General features: G+C 40.3%; 1 pseudogene; it reads right to left on the bottom strand.

The window, feature by feature from the left end:
• Positions 1-6,212: 6,212 nt before the first annotated feature.
• LOC143579412 (heat shock cognate 70 kDa protein 2-like) lies at positions 6,213-13,291 on the bottom strand (annotated as a pseudogene).
• Positions 13,292-13,987: the final 696 nt, after the last annotated feature.

The raw sequence follows: 13,987 nt of genomic DNA, 5'->3' as shown, positions 1-13,987 counted from the left end.
ACGCTTCCGCATTGTGCTAGTCGGGGTGTGACAAAGATTTTGGTTGGTGGAAAATGCAAATGGAAGATTGCTGGTTCAGAAAGATTTGGACATGGTATTGGATGAAAGACCGGAGAAGATACAACCAGATGAGTGGGAAACTTTGGATAAGAAAGCCAAGGAAGTTATTAGATTGTCGTTATCCGAAGGATGTTGCGTTCAACATCTTGAAGGAAACCACAGCGCGTGGGATAATGAATGCTTTGTCTAATATGTACGAGAAGCCTTTGGCAGCTAATAAGGTTTTCCTGATTCGTGAATTGGTGGAATACGAGATGAAAGAAGGAAGTTCAGTTACAGTGCACATCAACAAATTCAACTCGATTTGTCAAGACTTGGGTCAGTAAGTATAAAATTCGAGGATGAGGTTCAGGCTCTACTACTGTTATCATCCTTGCCTAATAGCTGGTCAGGAACTATTACAACGATTACTAGTTCTACCAATGAGTTCACTTTTGATGGGATTCGGGATCTTATTCTAGGCGAATACCGTCAGACGAAGAAATCAGGTGAATCATTGGGTGATTTAATGCATGTTAGCAGAGGAAGAAAAAATAACAGAGGTAGTGGAAGCGGGAACAGGAAAAGGAGTCAGTCTAGGACTCGGAAGGATGTAGTATGTTGGAACTGTAACGAGGCGGGACACTTTAGGAATCAGTGTTTGAATGAAAAGAAAGAAGTCAACACAGCAGAAGAATACTCAGAGGATGAGGCTTTAGTTCTTAGTGTTGAGGATAATGTTGATTCTTGGGTCATGGATTCTGGTGCTTCATTTCATGCTACCCACAGCAGTGAAGCATTGTAGAATTTGAAGGAAGGTAATTTTGGTGAGGTTAGGACTGGCGAACAATGATGTTCCTAATGTTACAGGCATGGTGACATGAATTTAGTTACTTCAGCCGGTTCATGGACCTTGAAAGATGTCAGAGTGATTCCAAGCTTAAAGAAAAAGTTGATTTCTGTTCGGCAGTTGGATGAACAGGGACATGAGGTTAAATTTGGGAACGGCAGTGGAAAGTTGTTAAGGGAAATTTTGTCATAGCTCGAGGGAGAAAGAGGGGGTTCATTGTATATGGTCAGCTTATCGTCTGAGGGAGTGACCAACCCAGTCAGAAGAAGACCAAAGTCCGGTTCGCAGAGTCTAGTGGGTAGAAGAAGGTTTGTTTTGCAGGAGATAAACCCAGAGCCACAGGTCAGATTCAGGTTGAACGTGCTAGAAAGGGTTCAGAGAAACCAGGCATGGGTTTTCGTGGCAGTGGGAGCACTAGCAGTCGACCAGTCAAAGCTTTAGCCAGAGTTACCCAGACAGTGGTTAAGAGAACCGGTTTTTCAGCGGTTAAAGTCTCTCTAGAAGATTACCTGCTTAATATGGAGAGTGTTGTTTGTTCTCATGCTATTCCGGGATTCACCAGTTCGTGTAAGTGGAGCCGTAGGGATAGAGAACGAGTCAGTGGTAGTGGTAGCCATGACCGATGTGTTGGAGCTCGGGGGAGCTTTAACGAACCTTTAGGTTAACTGATGAGAAGGCAGATGCAACCAGGAAGACGAGGAATATTACAAGAGGTACAAGTTATCATATCGGAAGGCAGTTTGAGATTATGATGGTTGGGTAAAAGTTAGTTATTATTATATATTAATTAGTTATATTTAAGTAAATAATTGAATGAACATTGGTACTTCAAGCATTGTTTACGTGTTTTCAGGATATTGGAAGCTATGGAGCTTAACGAGGATATTTACGGGCTTGGAACGAAGATCGAGAAGTGAGAGATTGGACGTGCACGCATCACGAGGCATTCAAGAAAAGAAAATTGAAAAATATGAAATTTTACATCTTCGGATACGCGAAGTTGCAGGATGTCGGTCGCGACTTTTTGTCCTTCGCGATACTCGAAGAAGCATGCCTGGACATCTTCGCGATACGCGAAGATGCTTAAGTCGGCCAAAAATTTAGGTTTTGCCTTATATAAACCCTTAACCTCCCCATTCGGTTAGAGACGACTTCAAGAGGTAAAGGAGGAGTTCTGGGGACGATTTTCCATCATTCCAAAGCTTCCGGTTTGTCCTACGATCTTATGCTCATCAAGATAAGTACTTTAACAATTATGTCGATGTCCGGATAGTCGTGTGTGTTCGTTCTAGGCTAAGGTTTTGTGTGAAATACTGTTATGATCAGATTCTTATGCTTAATGAATATAGCTTGATTGATTTTATATGAATTTGTCTTGCTTAATTAGTTATTTGGGTGATTTAAAGTTTGTGTTTGCGATTATTGATTTGTGTAACGTTTGTTTGGTTGTTCATCAACATTTAGGTTTAAGCTCTTGTGTCCATTGAACTAGAATCATCAAACCTTATCATTGAGTTAGTTGTCCTAGACATAGATTGACAATTGTGGAGTCCGGGTTCATTTGTGTCAACAATTCGGTTAGGGTATCGTTTGTCATCATAAATCAAACCATAGGACTAGCAATTATTATAAAACCAAAGACTAAAGAATCTGTGACTGACGTATGGAACACATAACTCGAACCTAGAATGAATACTTTTTGTTAATATTGTCTACAAAGTTTTCTAAGTAATCGTTTAGTTTAAGTAATCTTTCTAAAAACCGCTTGACATCGTCTGTCCGACTTAGTTTAATAATTAAATTAGTAGTATAAAATAGCACTTTCCTTAAGTCCCTGAGGAGACGACCTTACTTACCCGTACTTATTATAGGTATTTAAGTCTTTAAAATTGATTGTTTGAGTAAACCGCGACAGCCTACGTCAGATTATCAAGCCTCAAGTGGGAGATTGTTGGGTTTATGGAGGCTTAATTGGGCCCGGGTTAGAAGACATATTTTGTGGCAGATTAATTAAGTGATGAGTAGTGGCAGGCCTGACCCATATTATTTAATTATGGCCCAATATTAGTTTCTTGGGGATTAAGTTGTAAAACCTAATATGCTCTCTATATATATTCGTTGTACTTGTAATTCCTCATCACGAATGAGGCAGAAAGTAATAAAAAAAAGTATCCTGGTTGCATCCCGTGGACGTTGGTCAGCCGACCGAACCACGTAAATCTCGGCTGTCATCTTCGTTTATATTTTCTCTTGCAGTATTATTGTGTTTGTGTGTGTGTTTGCAATAACCCGAATCCCTAACATTAACCGAATCAATTAATGGATTTCAGATAATATTAACCGGGATTTTTTTAATGGGGAAAAATTTGGAAAAATGAGAAAATAAAAACTGAAAAATATATATAAATTAAAAAATAATAATAAAGCATCGATAATTGTCATGGAGAAAGCCTTAAGATGGTACAGATGAAATGCAAGGTAACATATATAATGTTTTCTTTAACTAAATAAAACGCTGCCTTGTATTTATTAACTTATGATATGTAAAACTGTTTGTTCACTGAATTGGATGGTATGATTTTCAAACAGGAAGCAATAAGTTTCTCTATTCTTAATGAACTTATCAAGGTTTTCTAATGAGTTACAGTGGGATGCAGAACCACATGTTATTGTAGAAAGTTGTTTTTGATAACTTTTTGGTTTATGGTGCATTCTGAAGATGAAAGGTGTCACAGTGCTGATGGCCTGATGCCGTTGATGGCCCTGAATGCCGTTGTTTGCAGTGAAGGATTATGCTATATCTATAACCAATTTGTTTCTTTTCTTATTGAATAGCTTACATTCACTAGAGTTTCCTTCTGCAGCCAGTTGGAAGTGTAAATCTGAACAATTTTCGTATCTAGAACACGTAAATCATTAGGTTCATGTGATTTATATAAGCTATCGTCCCATCTGAGGTATACTTTTGACGAATTAATCGTGATGGTTGATTCACTTGAGGGAAAAATCATATGCTATTAAAAATGGGCATCAAGAAATTTTGAATTTGATCGAGACAGAAGGCGTTTATTGCGAAAAACAAAGAAGGTTGTAGGGTGTCTCATGATTCTAAAGAAGAACCAATAGATCTAAATCTTAATGTTGAGCTTTTGAGCGTTGGATATGTAGCTTTTGGAAAGCTTTGGTGCAATAAGCAGGCGATATTCCCATAAGGTTGGTGTTAAAGTTAATCAATAGTGTAGTAATTAGTCTATGTTTTAGTATATGTTTTGTGAACTTTGCAGGTTACCAAAGTTGGGTAAATATTACAGTTATATATCCCTTTGGTGATGAGTTCATGTAATTATGTCTCTTTTCTTGATGGTGGGATAATTGGTCCTTTATTTAAGCTATGAGTTCATGCGATTTCTCTTTTCTTTTTGCATCTTTTATTTGATCCAAAAATCAAGTTCATTTTTATTATTTATTACTCATTAACGCCTATGTTGTTTTATATGAAAATTTCAGGCTTTCATAAAAATATCTTCGGATGAGACCTTTATGTGTCAAAAGATAAGTGTTGGATGCTGGTGCTGGACAAGGGTTATCAAGAAATTAAGAAGCCGCAGAATGGAGCCTTAAAGCAGTTAGATAGCATCAGTGTTTGTGTTTAGAATTTATAGGAAATTAGCTTTGCCATTGCATTATTTACCCGATTAATTTACCCGTCCACGGAGACAAGTGTATAACTAGTTAACCAATCCAGTAACTAATATTGCATAAATAAAAATCTGGAAAAAATAGGGAAAATAAAAAAAAAATCCGGAAAACACATAAAAAATTATAAAAAAAATATAACAACCAATTTGATACTTGTTTTTTTATTTTAAATTTATTTCAACAATTTTACGATAATTGCTTCAAAATAACATAGATAACTTCAAAAATAAACATTTATAACAACCAATTTGATGCCATTTTTTCAGTTTGAGGCCATTATGTGAGCGGTTTGGGGGGGGGGGGGTGGTGTAGAGATCGGGCTGGGGTGTAATAAACCCAACTCACCAATACCTGTTTATTTTTTTTAGAAGCTCGGGATGTGGTGTAATAAACCCAACTCACCCGATAACTGTTTATATTAGAGAGGATAAAATTGGTCAAAGAAAAAAGGTCATATAACAGTCAAATGACCGTTTTAAATGGTCTGATCTGAGTATTAACCGGTTAATATCTGGTTTTAAAATAACCGGTTCTCAGCCAAATGTTCTAACCGGTTACAAACTGTCCAGGTAGAATCGGTTACAACCAGGATTTTTTTATTGGGTGCTAACCCGTTTCGATCGCGGTTAACAACCGGTACGAGTTCGGTTAACCGATTTTTCTCTCTTTTTATTGCCTAAAACAAGCAGCAGGTCTAGAATGCGGGTTGCCACAAGTAACACGCAGACTTAAAGATTATTCAGTCAACCCGGATCCATCTGAAGCACGCAGGTTCATTACCCATGTAGCTCATCGAGTTGAAACCAGGTGACGCCCGAATGCATAATCCACCAAATAGTTAGCATTCCACCCCGTGTTCATTCCATCGACTGTGATAGCTAAAACCATCGCCACGAACGAAATTCTGGCCACCCGAACTCGTCCTCAACCACCGTTGTTCCAATACCCACCAATCCCCAATTTGGAGATGAACCAGTAAGAATTCGAAGGTAACAGGTTATTCCCTATGCGGGGAGTTGGACAATTAACCGAATGCCGATCCAAATTAACATGTCTATGTGGTAATTGTTGAAAATTCGTAGCAGCCATTGCGCACTAATTGGCGAAAAATTCAAGAATTATAGGCCTACAACTGATTAAATGCTGTCAATATTGAGGACCAGCCTTTTGTAATCAGAATTAAACCTTGGTTCATCTCTATTGCAGATGGCTAGAAAGGCAGGTCATATGAAACTCCATTGCAGAACCAAACATAGGAATAAAACATCAAGCTTATAAGCAGATCAGTGTCTTACCTTTGTCCTATTGTGAGATGATGTGCAATCCACAACTTGCCTTCTTAGTCATCTGCTTCAATTACACTCCAACCAGTTTAACCTAAGCAGAACACCACTAGCTAATGCTAATGTGATTCTACTCATTGTTGTGTTGTACTTTTAAAAACTAAAATGAAGCCTTGAAACAATAACAAAAATTTAAAATTAAAAACCTTCCTTTAAATTGTTGATATTACAATACTAAACATTAAGCCATACAACTTTTCATTTCCTCAAAACTATTATTTAGTATCAGAAACTAAAATAGAGCATGCTCAACTCCAATTACATACCGCACAAAGACATCATCACAAAAATCTTAGTCGACCTCCTCAATCTTTGGTCCAACGCCACCATTTCCACCACCAGCTGAAGGGCCATCCTGTGAAACGTAATAAAACACTTGATAATATAGGGCGGTTCGGTTACGATCTCATGGGGTGGCTTGGAGGAGATCAAGATAATAATTAGTTTAATTATTATCATTATCTGTTTATTTAATTTGAGTTTGAGTTATATCTAGTTTCTTTTATGGTTTTATATTTGAATTCAAGCTGGAGTACGTATTTGAATAGGATTCATGTAAGGGTGTTATATAAACCTGGTTACCCAACTTTAGTTATCAGTTTTGTACTTTCTGTTTTCGTTTAATAAAATAAGAAAGAGTCGCTCGTGTCTTGGGCATATCGGTGTAGGAGCGTTCTTGTTCTTGGCTGTTCTAAATCAACGATTCACTTGTAGTTGTTCAACAAGTGGTATCAAAGCCACGTTTACGGCTCGTAGAAGAACCTGTTCACGTCCAGAAGAAGTAATCGGAGCAGTAGCAGATTAAAGAAAGACTACGGTTCGATCGGAAGAAGATACTATGGCAGATCTTCAGGTTACCGGTGGGATAAGGAAGCTTAATCAGAAAAACTACAACACTTGGTCTACTTGTATGATGTCGTATCTACAAGGACAAGATCTATGGGAAGTTGTTAATGATACGGATACCGTCCTACCCAGAAACGATGTGAACGGGGCGATCGGCAAGTGGAGAGTCAAAACGGATAAGGCTTTTTATGTTCTCAAGACTACGATTGAAGAGGAGTTGTTAGAGCACACCGAGATTTGCAAACACCAAAAGAGGCCTGGGATGCCTTAGCCGCTCTATTCTCCAAGAAGAACGATGCGAAATTGCAACTTCTTGAGAACGAACTTTTGTCCGTAAGCCAGAAAGAATTGTCGATCCCACAATACTTTCATAAAGTGAAGACGTTGTGTAGAGAAATTGGAGAGTTGGACCGTGAAGCAAGAATCGGAGAACCAAGAATGAAAAGGATCATAATACATGGTTTAAAACCCGAGTACCGGACATTTGTTGCAGCCATCCAAGGGTGGCCAACTCAACCATCCTTGGTTGAGTTTGAAAACCTGCTGGCAAGGCAGGAGTCTTTAGCCAAGCAGATGGCGGATGCGTCGATTGGAGGTTCGGTATAAGCCGAGGACACGGCTCTTTATGCAGATCGTGGTAAAGGTAAATTCCGGACAAACAAATGGTCTCGTCAGAAGAATTATGGCGAGCGGGCCAAGAAACAAGAGTGGCGAAAACCGAATCATAATCAAGAAAAGGAATCGAATGATCGAGGTTTTGAAAAGAGAAACAAGAAGCCATGGAAACAGTTCCCATTTAATTGCCATAAGTGCGGACAAAGAGGTCACATGGCTAAATATTGTAGAACGCCACCGAATGAAGAGGGTAATGTTAGGGCTGCCCAAGAGGAAGTTGCATGGGATGTTGAAGCAAATTGTGCTACCGTTGAACCTGTGTTGGCCCTTAACGCTATAAGCATTGATAAAGACAAGGAAAAAGTTGAGTGGATTGTTGATTCGGGATGTTCGAATCATATGACGGGTGAAAAGAACCAACTAAAGAACCCGGTGAAGTATGAAGGAAACCAAGTTGTGGTGATCGCCGACAACTCCCGTCATAATATAGCTTATGTCGGCGATTCCCGGATATGTCCAGGAGATAATCAAGAATTGATGCTAAAGAACGTGTTTCATGTACCGGGAATGAAGAAGAATCTCCTTTTTGTTCCACAAATCACTGCATCGGGAAGGTATGTATTGTTTGGACCTACCGATGTTAAGATTTATGAAAAATTTGAAACGTCGTCTAAGCCCGTGATACAAGGAAGGGAGGCCGAGACGGTTTATGTGTTATTGGCCGGAACGGCCTATGTTGAAAAGACGAGATCAAATCAAAATGCAGATTTGTGGCATCAAAGGTTAAGCCACGTGGGATATGATCGACTCGAAATAATGATGAACAGAAGCTTAGCGGTCGGTTTGCCAAAGTTAAGTATTAATAAAGATGTAGTTTGCGGAGGCTGCCAATATTGGAAGGCGCACGAGCAGTCATTCGAGAGCTCGAATCACAAGTCAACAAAGCCATTGGAACCCGTCCATTCGGATGTGTTTGGGCCCGTTAAGCAACCTTCATTATCAGGTATGAAATACATGATAACATTTATTGATGATTTTTCTAGGTACCTGTGGGTATACTTTATGAAAGAGAAATCAGAGACGTTCACAAAGTTCAAAGAATTTAAGTACGATTTGGAACGAGATGTCAAGTATTCAATTCAATGTTTAAGATCGGATAATAGAGGAGAATACACATCAAGAGAGTTTAACGACTATCTTAAAGAACACAAGATCAAGAGGCAACTCACATGTACAAATCCCCCGCAGCAAAACGGTGTTTCGGAACACAAGAACCGTTATCTTCAGGAGCTGTCGGGAAGTATGATACATAGCAAAAACGTTCCGGGGCATTTTTGGGCAGAAGCTATGAAGACGGCAACGTATGTAAGTAACCGTCTCCCACAACAAAATATGCAGTATGTATCGCCATTTGAAAAATTGTTTAATCAGAAGCCGAATGTTAGTTATTTTCGTGTGTTTGGCTGTGTATGTTATGTCTTTATACCGAGCCATTTGAGACATAAAATGGAGAAGAAAGCAACTCGATGTATTTTTGTTGGATTCGACAACGAACGAAAAGGGTGGAAGTGTTGTGATCCTTCAACGGGGAAATGTTATGTGTCAAGACATGTAATTTTTTATGAAGCGTCCGCGTGGTGGTCTGTCAACAAAGAGTCGCTTCCCGATTCAACAGAATTAAAAGACGAGCTCGAGTCTTACACAACACTAAGATTTGATGGTGTTGATACTGTTGAAGAAGTAGAGGAAACGGTGAACCCGGTAAACTCACAGCCAAGGAATGATCTGCAAACCGGAGTTAATAATAGTCAATTACCAGAAGGTGACGGGCTAAACGAAGAAGGCGGAGTCAGACGATCGAGTCGAGTTCGAAAACCAAATGTAAGGTACGCGAATGTGGCGATTACTCAAACAGAAGAAGAAACCGAGCCCGAGTCCTTCGAGCATGCGAATAGAAAACTTGTGTGGCAGAAGGCCATGAAAGAAGAATATGAGGCACTTATAAATAATCAAACCTGGGAGCTCGTGCCAAAACCAACCGAGTTGAAACCGATTTCGTGTAAATGGATGTACAAGATTAAGCAGAAGACAGATGGTTCGATCGATAAGTATAAAGCTCGACTTGTCGTGAGGGGTTTCTCGCAACAATATGGTATCGACTATGAAGAGACGTTTAGTCCCGTAGCCAAACTTACAACCGTTCGGGTGACTCTAGCCATAGCAGCGAGTAAAAGGTGGAACTTATGGCAAATGGATGTGAGCAATGCATTTCTTTATGGGGATTTGGATCATATGATCCATATGGATCAACCCGAAGGATTTAGAAGTATGGATCGATCGGAATATGTGTGCAAGTTGAAGAAAGTATTGTAGGGGTTGAAACAGTCACCTCGAGCCTGGTTCGGGAAGATGGGAGAGTTTCTCGAGCATAATGGGTTTACACCGACCACTGCGGATACGAGCTTGTTTGTGCGCATAGACGGAGGAAAGGTGGCGGTGGTTTTGGTGTATGTCGATGATCTAATCATCACCGGTGACATGCTAGAAGAGATCGAGCAATTAAAAGAAAATATGTGTACAAGATTTAAAATGAAGGATCTTGGAGAGTTAAAACATTTCTTGGGCTTAGAATTAAATTATATGTCTGATGGGTTTTTTTTACATCAACACAAATATACAATAGGCATTTTAAGTAAATTTGGGTTGGAATGCTGCAAACCTGCGTTGAACCCGATGGAGCCGAGTGATCAGGTTCAGGCAACAAAAGGCAAAGAGTTACAAGATCCTACTATGTACCGAAAGGTGGTAGGAAGTTTAATTTACTTGACACTAACCAGGCCTGATATCGCGTATGCAGTTGGTGTTTTAAGTCGGTTCACGCAAGACCCGAGAAAGCCACACTTGGAGGCGGTTAGACGAGTGTTACGGTATTTGAAGGCAACACCAAAGCATGGAATAAAGTTTGAGAGGGAGTCTCGGGCTGAATTGATTGGTTATTGTGACGCAGGTTATGCGCGAGACCGGGATACCCGAAGGTCGACAACGGGTTATGTGTTTATGATAGGATCGGGTGCCGTGTCATGGTGTAGTAAACGGCAACCAACCGTGTCGTTGTCAACTACCGAAGCGGAGTACCGAGCGGCTGCAATGGCAGCTCAAAAGTGCATGTGGCTAAGACAACTAATGCAAGAGCTTAATCAAGAAGTTAGTCAAAAGGTGCCAGTATATTGTGATAACATGTCTGCTATAGCTTTATCAGAGAACCCGACCTTTCATGCACGTACTAAACATATCGAAGTCCATTATCATTTTATTCGGGAGAAAGTATTGAAAGGGGAAATTGATCTGAAGCATGAAGACACGAAGGAGCAGGTAGCGGATATGTTTATTACGCCGTTAACCGGAGTGAAGTTAATCAAGTTTCGTGATGGCATTGGAATGCATAAGTCGAGTGTTGAGAGGGAGTGTGAAACGTAATACAAAACTCGATAATATAGGGCGGTTCGGTTACGATCTCATGGGGTGGCTTGGAGGAGATCAAGATAATAATTAATTTAATTATTATCATTATCTGTTTATTTAATTTGAGTTTGAGTTATATCTAGTTTCTTTTATGGTTTTATATTTGAATTCAAGTTGGAGTACGTATTTGAATAGGATTCATGTAAGGGTGTTATATAAACCTAGTTACCCAACTTTAGTTATCAGTTTTGTACTTTCTGTTTTCGTTTAATAAAATAAGAAAGAGTCGCTCGTGTCTTGGGCATATCGGTGTAGGAGCGTTCTTGTTCTTGGCTGTTCTAAATCAACGATTCACTTGTAGTTGTTCAACACATCCTCACCCATGTCTGGCCCATCAGCACCGCCCTGATACATTTTCGCAATAATCGGGTTGCATATACCTTCAAGCTCCTTCATCTTGTCCTCAAACTCCTCCACCTCCGCTAACTGGTTCCCATCCAACCACCGGATCGCCTCCTCGACAGCATCCTCCACCTTCTTCTTGTCATCCGCGGGCAGCTTCGAGCTTATCTTCTCATCCTTTATGGTGTACCTCATGTTATATGCATAATTTTCCAATGCATTCTTTGCTTCCACCTTCTTCTTGTGCTCTTCGTCCTCCGCCTTGTATTTCTCCGCCTCTTGAACCATCTTCTCAATCTCTTCCTTTGAGAGCCTTCCTTTGTCATTGGTAATGGTAATCTTGTTCTTTTGACCCGTTGTTTTGTCTTCTGCGGAGACGTTTAGAATGCCATTGGCGTCAATTTCGAAGCAGACGTTGATTTGCGGGACTCCACGAGGAGCCGGTGGGATCCCGGAGAGCTCAAACTTCCCAAGCAAATTGTTATCTTTGGTTCGTGTTCTTTCACCCTCGTAAACCTGGATCAAAACCCCTGGTTGGTTGTCGGAGTAGGTCTAGAACACCTGCTCTTTCTTGGTGGGAATGGTGGTGTTGCGAGGGATCAACACCGTCATAACACCACCCGCGGTCTCCAGTCCAAGAGACAGAGGCGTCACGTCCAACAAAAGCAGATCTTGCCCTTTCTGATTGCCTTCACCGCTCAAAATGGCTGCTTGAACCGTTGCACCGTACACCACATCCTCGTCAGGGTTGATGCTCTTGCAGAGCTCTTTCCCATTGAAGAAGTCTTGCAATAACTGCTGAACTTTGGGGATTCGAGTAGAACCGCCAACAAGAACGACATCGTGCACATTGCTCTTATCCATCTTGGCGTCTCTCAAACACTTCTCCACCGGCTCCATACACTTTCTGAACAAATCCATGTTCAATTCTTCGAACCGTGCTCGTGTGATTGTGGAGTAGAAGTCGATTCCTTCGTAAAGAGAATCAATTTCAATGGTGGTTTGAGCTATGGATGAAAGGGTCCTCTTTGCCCTTTCACACGCGGTTCTCAGCCTTCTCAAAGCTCTTGCATTCCCGCTAATATCCTTCTTGTTCTTCCTCTTATACTCCTGGACGAAGTGGTTAACCATCCTGTTGTCGAAATCTTCACCGCCCAAATGCGTGTGACCGGCGGTGGCCTTCACTTCAAAAATACCTTCTTCGATGGTGAGCAAAGAGACGTCGAACATGCCTCCTCCCAAGTCGAAAATCAAGACGTTCTTCTCGCCCACATTGGAAGCCTTCTTGTCCAGCCCGTAGGGAATGGCGGTTGCGGTAGGCTCGTTGATGATTTTCATGACGTTGAGCCCGGAGATGACACCGGCGTCCTTGGTGGCCTGACGCTGGGAGTCGTTGAAGTAGGTGGGGACGGTGACGGCGTTTTTTATGGTGGTGCCGAGGTAGGCTTCGGCGATTTCCTTCATCTTGTTGAGGACCATGGTGGATATTTCTTCAGCAGAGAATTGCTTCTCTTCGCCTTTGTATGAGACCACAATCATGGGTTTTCGGCTGGATCGGGTACGACTTTGAACGGCCAGTGCTTCATGTCACTCTGCACCGACGGATCAGAGAATCTCCTTCCGATTAATCGCTTAGCATCTGCATATAGCAATCATCCGAATATTAGACTTAACCAATTATCAAATATAATTCTATTCTGTTTTGAAACAAACATAAGCTTTCCAATTCAACTCCGAAAAACCAATCCATAACTTGATTACATAAATATTGAGATTAAAGTATTAGTAATATAAAGAACTCAAGAATGAAGTAAGGGCTTACCGAAAACAGTGTTGGTAGGATTCATTTCCTGGTTCTTGGCAGCATCTCCGATCAGGCGCTCGGTATCCGTAAAAGCAACATAAGAAGGAGTGGTCCGGTTGCCTTAATCATTAGCGATGATCTCCACACGGTCATGTTGCCAGACTCCCACACAAGAGTATGTGGTTCCCAGATCAATTCCGATCGCTGGTCCTTCACCTTTTCCAGACATGTTATTGATTAATTAGACAAAGTTTTGACGAAAACTTAAGAATGTGTAGTGTTGGTTGTGTATTGTATCGATGTTGATGAAATCGAATGGAAGGAGGGTGGTTATATATATATATATATAATGGTGAGAGATTGGTTGATTGGATTGATATCTTTTTTTAAGTTGGGTTTCTTAATATTAAAAAAAGGCAACCATGAAATATTTTATTGACCTTGCGTGTTTGAATGGGGCGTGCCGCGTGGGACTCGAGTTTTACGGTGTGTTAACGCTCAAATATTATATTGAAACATTAAGGACATGTTTGGGATTGAGTTTATTGGATTTTTCAAAAAGTCATTTTGAAAAGCTAGGATTTAAGATTTTTGGAAAACTGTTTTTTAAAACCCTTTCAAAAAACTAAAATAGAAAAGATTTTTGTGATTGCCAAACACATTCTAATGTATTGGCTTTTTGAAAACACCAATAAGTCAATAAGCATTTTTCAAACTCAGTCTCAAACATGCTCTAAGTTGACTTAGAATCCACTCGTGACACGGGCTGCTAAAAATAAACATATAAACGTTGAACTATATACATGTATTGCAGCCTGTTAGCTGGTAAAATTTGGGCCCAAACATGAAACTTTAAATTTGTAAAATATAAAAAGTATTGGGATCGGGGTGATGGTTAAGGCTTGAGATCCTTGAGGTCTCATGTTC

The sequence above is a fragment of the Bidens hawaiensis genome, unplaced genomic scaffold (assembly GCF_021521415.1).
Source record: "Bidens hawaiensis isolate Kalapana, Puna unplaced genomic scaffold, B.hawaiensis_p1.1 tig00029708_1, whole genome shotgun sequence".
NCBI classification, from domain to species: domain Eukaryota; kingdom Viridiplantae; phylum Streptophyta; class Magnoliopsida; order Asterales; family Asteraceae; genus Bidens; species Bidens hawaiensis.
The sequence above is the reverse complement of the archived record's forward strand: the minus strand, read 5'-3'. Positions and strand labels throughout refer to the sequence as shown.